The following is a 7,491-nucleotide window of genomic DNA, read 5'->3' as shown; positions in this document are numbered from 1 at the left end:
CACCAGCGCTGCAACTTGCAAGTGTAGCCAAGCCCTTAGTTGTCATCTACCACCCCACACTAGAACCCATATCGGGTATTATCAAACAACTACAAACCATACTTCTTGGGACTCTATCCTGAAAGAAATCTTTCCTGAACCCACTCTTCTAACCTTCAAACAACCCCTCCAAGGTCATCATTAGAAGCAAGCTCCCCATCGCCTGTGCGTGAACACTTCTCACAAAGCAATCATTCTATATCTGACCTCTCAGTCCTCATCCTCAAAGGAAACCCACACAACACTTTCAACAGACAAACCTGGGAGCTGAATCTTGTCTCTCTCACCAACAGAAGTTAGTCCAGTAAAAGATATTACCTCTCTCATCTTGTCTCTCTCATATCCTGGGACCAACACAGCTACAACAACACTGCATGTATCTATTACACAGTTTGTTTGTAAGTGTGCCTATTAAGCAGGAGTGATTAGCATTTGCTATCATTAGGCTTCTCTGCAAGATGATGCAGTAAAGCAGACATCTCATTTAACCAGGTCCCAGCTACTGCAGTGTACTGTGCTGTACTAAAATAAAAAAATAGTAAAACTTGTCTTGGGATAGGTTTAGCTTTCACAGTAAACAGGTATCCTTGTCACACAATAAATGATTTCTTTGCTGCCAGCAGATGCCACAGTGTTTGTTGGAAGTGTATGCATAGGCACATTCAAAGATGAGACACCCACACATTTACAGTATAGCTTACCACACAAAAATTCAGGGAACAAATAACAAAGTCCTTAATTCTTCAGGACAAATTCTATCTCCACTCATACCACTAAATATCCATTGATTTCAATGGAGTTAATCCAGATATACATTGGTGTAAATCAGAGGAGAATTTGGCAAGACATGGGGAATCCATCCACCCTTTAAAGATAAATGGGACTGATTCCCCTCTCATTTACACTGATGTAAATCAGGAGTATCTCCACTGATATCAGTGGACTTACACTGGTGTGAGAGGAGAAGCAGACCTAACTAGACTTGAACACCTCTTGCTACAGGTAGCTGATCTGTAAAGTGGCATTGCCAATTACCTTCAAGGAGGCCATTCATCTCTCTGCGTGCACACTGCCTTAGGCCTGTTTCTCCACCTTGTGTAGCATTTAAGCTGAAGAAGAGCTCTGTGCAGCTTGAAAGCTTGTCTCTTTCCCCAGCAGAAGATGGTCCAAAAAAAGATATTACCTCACCCACCTTGTCTCGTTAATGTTTGGAATGGACTGGAGTGCAGGACTTGGGTTTCATCCGGAGTTCGGGAGTGTGGCTGGAGCAGGCAAGCAGCAGCTTAGTTCACAGTTAGGCTGGAAGGGGATGGGATCAAGTTGTCTGGGAGATGGACTGATTCATGAGATCTTATAGGAAGCTCCCAGCTGGCGTTTGAAGCTTCCTTCCCAGTGTGAAGAGCTGCAGCAGTCCTGCCAGAATCCCTGCTGAAGCATAGCTCTATGAGGTGGGTGGTGGTGGCAATGGGTTGAAATGCTGCACTTTCCAGCTCTGAAGGAAAAGTTCCCCATGGAAACTGCTGAATGTCAAGAGAAGCAGCAATAGTCTTTATGGAGCAACTTTGCAGTGTCCAGTTCTAACTCACACTTTCTATGGGGAATAAATACATACTCCACAAATTTTAATGATCATTCATATTTTTATTTCAGTAGCTTAAATATTTTTCTTTCAAATCTAGAAGGTGAAGTGAGAGGTGCACTTTACGCCGCTAACACCAGTGGTCTCTACTGGCTGATATGGGTGCCCCTAGAGGATTTTGTTGCAATACAAACCTGATGCACCAAGGAGCACAGAGCATCTTCCTTGACAACCAATACTGTGGAGCCTTAGGCCCTGACTCTGCAATCAGATCCGTGTAGGCTGTCTCTTGCATCCATGCTGAAGTCAATGATGTTCCACACAGCTGCTAGCATCTACCACACTATTCCAGTCGTAGGACTGGGAACCAGGACAGGAATGATCTTTGGTGGGCGGGATCTGAAAGTGGCTAATAAGGAAGCCTCATTTTAACAATTTGGGACCCCTGCTTCTTCCCTCTCATTCCCAAGATAGCAGTGCTGTGAGAGGAACCATAGTGGGAAGCCAGGCAGCAGTTGTGTGGGCTTTTCTCTCCCTCTGGTCTCTGTTGGGGGTGACCAGAATACAAGCCAGTCCTTTTGCACTGGAAGGAGGCTCTCCATGAAGCAGGGCAACTGCACTGTAGGCAGTTAGTTTCGTCTCCGTTCTGCAACTTCTAACATCCTTTTCCAAAATGTACTTTCAGTGAAAATATTTTCCATTGAAGGATTTAATTTATAACAAATGGAACAAAAGCTCAGGCTGTGCTAGGAAGCAGATGGCGCAAGAAAAGGACTGAAGGCATCTAAGTTTCCCATCCTCAGCTCCTCACCTCTATGCACCTCAAGCTTTGCCTACAGTGCAGCCTTCATCTCTTCCTTCTTCCAGTGACTACACTCTACCCTATGCTGACTCTGCTTCCAACCTCTTCTTTGTATCCTTCTCCCATGCCACCCGTTATGTACACAACTCTGTCCCACACTTTGTGCACTAAACATCCATCCTGATCTTTCAAATCTCTCAGAAAACTGATTTCTTACATGAAACTTCACTCTAAAACCAATTCTGTGCATCTCTGTCTGACTAGATTCATAGATTCTAAAGCCAGAAGGGATCATTGTGCTCATCTAGTCTGACCTCCTGCATAGCACAGCTCATAGAACCTCCCCAAAAATAGCTCCTACAGCACATGGTTTAGAAAAACATCCCATCCTGATTTAAAATCTGTCAGTGATGGAGAATCTAACATGACCCTTAGTAAATTGTTCCAATGATTAATTACGCTCACCGTTAAAAGTTTACACCTTATTTCCACTCTGAATTTGTCTAGTTTCAACTTCCAACAATTGGATCACGTTATATCTTCCTCTGTTAGACTGAAGAGCCTATTATTAAATATTTGTTCCCCGTGTAGATACTTAAAAGGCTGTAATCAAGTCATCCCTTCACCTTCTCTTTGTTAAACAAAACAGATTGAGCTCCTTCAGTCTATAAGGCATGTTTTCTAATCCTTTACTCATTCTCGTAGCTCTTCTCTGAACCCTATCCAATTTATCAACGTCCTTTTTGAATTGTAGGCTCCAGAACTGGACACAGTATTCCAGCAGTGCTAAATCTAGAGGCAAAATAACTTCTCTACTCCTATTTGAAATTCCCCTGTTTTCGCATCTCTGGATCACATTAACTGTTTTGGGCATATCATCACACTGGGAGCTCATATTCAGCTGTAGAGGTGATGGGGGTGGGGGACATACAGAGTCACGTTCCTTCCCTCCCTTAACCCTACTCCCATATTTGCTGCTTGGCTTGTACTGAGCATGCTTATACACATTGAGCATGCTCAGTAACACTGCTAAAGCCAGCTGCCCTCACTCTGCCCTCCTCCCCCATATCAGCAGGCACAGGTCTTCTCTGTTCAGATAATTATTCACCAAAAACCCCAAATGTTTTTCAGAGTCACTGCTTCCCCAGATAGAATCCCCCATCCTGGAAGTATGGCCTATATTATATGTTCCCAGATGTACACATTGACATTTAGCCATACCAAAACACAAATTGTTTGTTTGTGCCTTAGATATAGATCACGGTAAATGAGTGGCTTGTCCTCTTCATTATTTACCACTTCCCCCTTTTTGAATCATCCATAAACTTTATCAGTGATTACTTTGTTTTCTTCCAGGTCATAGACAAAAATGTTAAATAGCTAAGGACAAGAACCGATCCCTGTAGGACCCATTGGAGGGTGAGGGTTCCCTATTTTCAGTTTTATTTTGAGACCTATCAGTTAGCCAGTTTTTATATCATTCTAGTTTTTGAATCAAAATGTCACATGGTACCAAGTCAAATGCCTTATAGAGGTCTAAGTATATTATATCAACACTGTTACCTTTATCGACCAAACTTGTAATCTCATCAAAAAAGATATCTAGTTTGATAGGCCCTATTTTCCATAAACCGATGTTGATTTGCATTACCTCCTTTACTTCATTATTAATCAAGTCCTGTATCAGACACTCCATTATCTTGCCCAGACTGATAGGCTTGTAATTACCCATCAGCCCATTTATGCTTTTTAAAAATTGGCACATTAGCTTTCTTCCATTCTTCTGGAACTTCCCCAGTGCTCCAACACTTATTGAAAATCAACATAAATGGTCCAGAGAGCACCTCAGCCAGCTCTTTTAAAACTCTTGGATGTAAGTTATATGGACCTGATGATTTAGAAATGTCTAACTTTAGTCACTTCTATTTAACATCCTCCAGAAATACTAGTGGGCTGGAAGGAGTGTTATGCCCAAATACAGAACAGAAATATTTATTGAATGCCTTGGCCTTTTCTGCATTATTATTAATAATTTTACAATTTCCATCTAATAATGGACCAATACCATTGTCGGGATTCTTTCTGTTCCTAATATATTTTAAAAACTCCTTCTTATTGTCCTTAACTCTGCTAGCCATAGAGTGCTCCTTGCGTCCCTTGGTTTCCCCTATCAATTTCCTGCAATGCCTAACTTCTGGTTTATATTTCTTACTATCAACTTCCTCTTTCATCTGTTTGTTATATATTATTTTTTAAAGCTTCCTTCACTTCTTCTCTAAACCAGTTTTTTTTTTTTTAACCAGTACAGTATCTTCCTTAACTGGGGGACTATGGCTTTTGGGAATCTAGTAAGGTGTCCCTAAATGATTCCTAATTATAGCTGGCCATTAAAGATCAAGTCCTCTTCCTACTGGAATCACTGGCAAAACTCTCTGTCTGTCCAATTTGGGGCTATATGACACACAAACCAAACTCCGCCCCCTTCTCCCCCTCCCCCGCCGAACTGCTGAGCATCCTTGACTGAAGCCAGGAAGGACATGACCCCTCTGAGTGTTATTTTGTAAACCCCTTAGGGCAGGGATGTTTTCACCTATGTTTGGCAGAGAGAACACCAAATGCAATAATGGCCCTCAATAAATGGTTATTTATTTACTACTATTATAGCAGCTAAGACAAAAAGATGACATGCCCCAAATTACTTATAATCTCAGTAATAATGTGACCATTCATATAATCTAGATACCATGGAGACTGGACATTTAGTACAGATTTATCAGCTGTTGTAAATCCCTTCTTTAGTCTATGTTACAGAAAGTGTTAAGAGTCATGGCATTTCTGAGTTTTGGGAGAAGAGATTTGCCACTCTGATTTTTCGGGTGATTAGGGCCCTTTCAATATGACACCATGTTCTTTGGAGGCTAGTCTCCAATCATGGAAATATTTACTAAAATTAAGGCCAAGATTTTTCCCTGTTGATCTCTGCTCCTTGTCCCTGCAAACCACTTAAGACCTGATACCCTGCACTCAAACAGCAGTTCTGGTAGATTTTAAAGATTTTTTTTTTTAAATTATAGACAAACAGATGGGGTTGCAGTGACTCTTGCCAATGTACAACAGTCATTGTAATCATTGGGGCTACTGTGACATTAAAAAGGTAACATCATGATACTAAACTAGTATGTATTAGAGACAATTTTTTTATAATAGCATCATCAGTGCCTTGCCAACTAATAATGCTCATGTGTTTCTAATAATGCTCACTTCATACAAGTGCCTATTTATATACTATAATGAAAAATATTGTGTAGAAATTATATATTATTACACACGAAAAAATACATGAAAAGTACACTAAGATTGCACCAAGAAGTTGGAAATGACAGAATTAAATTTGACTGTTCACCCTGAATTTGGTCCCCTTTTGCCTGTGAATTATGGTACAGTCTTTATTTACATGATCACCTACTATTTTTTCAACAGGACTCCGACCTTATTCGGTGCACAGAATGGACCTGCTTGAGGGATGAATCAAGGAGGCTGTTTTCTATAGGTCCATTGCATGTCTGACTTTGCAACCGTAACAATATTCTTTTAATGTAGGTGGTGTTTGTTTAATTTCCTCTTTGAAGGCTTGTGTAATTTCCTAGCTTTTTAAAAGAGCAAATTGAAAAAACAGGAATTCCATCATTTGGCATCAGATTAACACCTGCATGGGTCATCAGCTGGGTTGTAACCTACAGAGTCACTGCACAGCCCGCTGCCACGAGCTAATGGAGTAACAGATAGCAATAGCAGATTGTCATGCTGTATGTGAACTAGCACTGGAATGGGGAGAGACATTTTGCCAGTGGGTTTCTCAGATATTTGCTGACACAGAGGCATGATGAGACTCAGGAAACTTGGGTTCCATTCCAGGATCATCAGGGGAGAGTATTCTAGAGTACAGCCTCTTCCACCCCAAGCTTGACTCCTTCCTGCCCCATCCCTTCCAGCCTGTCCCTGTCCCTGTCCCAGTCCTGTATCTTCCCTACCCCTGGCTGTTTGTCCCAGTCTCATTCACCAGTCCTGTGCTTCACAGGTCTTCCACTTGCCCCCTCTGCATTCAAATCAGACGGCTTCCTCCTCCTCATTGCTGGGGCCCAGCAGAGGGCTCATTCAGAGCACACGAAAGATGGTATCCCTGCTCTCAGTTCAGGTGCCCACACTTGACACAGCCCGCAACAGCCCAGAGCTGCAGTTCTGTTCAGCACTAGGCTGGAGCATGCTCAGTGCAGATGGAATCTCTAGGATATTTAGCAGCTAAAATCTAAATCTCTACTGAGCAGGTGCAAACTGTAATTTTTCAAAGGCTAAAATGTGAGGGGATTTTCACAGGGTGACAAAAGGCACATCATTGACACAGAGGTCAAATTTCAAGTCCCTGCTCCAAAACGTGGGGAGGCTAGAGCCTTCCAGATACTAGGTCACCAACATTTTTTGACATAGGCAAAACAACCTATTTTGTCCTGGCGTCTTCTTGGCAAGAAATGAACGATTTTGCCTGAAATTATCTCCCAACCACCAAAAAAAAACACCAAAAAAAAAACAAAAAACAAACCTGAGGCAGAAACCCAGCATGGAAAATTTCAGCCCAAATGATAAACATTTGGCAAAGTGGTAAGTAACTGAAAACAGGATCTTGTAATGGGGTAGTGATGAGCAACCTTAATAACAGGCTATCCTACCAGCCTGGCCTATAATAATCAGAAATGTTTAGCTCACCAGGTTACTCAATTAGCTGAACATCCTGAAACACAGCGAAGGAATATTATTGCACACAGTGTCCAATGGGCTGTTCCACTGTCCCACTTGGGGTGGGGAGAGATGATGCATTTATATTTATATATTGAAAACGCTAGGATACTTTTCCATGAAATGTCTTTATTTGGCCTCCAATTACTTGAGTGCCTCTCAGTCTTTATCCTCACAACATCCCTTTGAAATCGGTAAGTAGTGTAACCACCCCTTCCCACCTAATTATAGATGGGGAAATAGAGAGAGAAACTAAGTGACTTGCCCAAGGTCCACGGGA

At 41.8% G+C, this 7,491-nt stretch overlaps 1 protein-coding gene across 1 annotated transcript in view; it reads right to left on the bottom strand.

Annotated features, from left to right (window-relative positions):
* The window catches only part of ATG4C (autophagy related 4C cysteine peptidase), a 93,847-nt gene that overhangs the window by 13,850 nt on the left and 72,506 nt on the right, over positions 1-7,491 (bottom strand). The window lies entirely within an intron of this gene.

This window comes from Chelonoidis abingdonii, chromosome 7 (genome assembly GCF_003597395.2).
Source record: "Chelonoidis abingdonii isolate Lonesome George chromosome 7, CheloAbing_2.0, whole genome shotgun sequence".
NCBI classification, from domain to species: Eukaryota; Metazoa; Chordata; order Testudines; family Testudinidae; genus Chelonoidis; species Chelonoidis abingdonii.
Note: the sequence above shows the minus strand (reverse complement) of the source record. Positions and strands in the feature narration are given on the sequence as shown.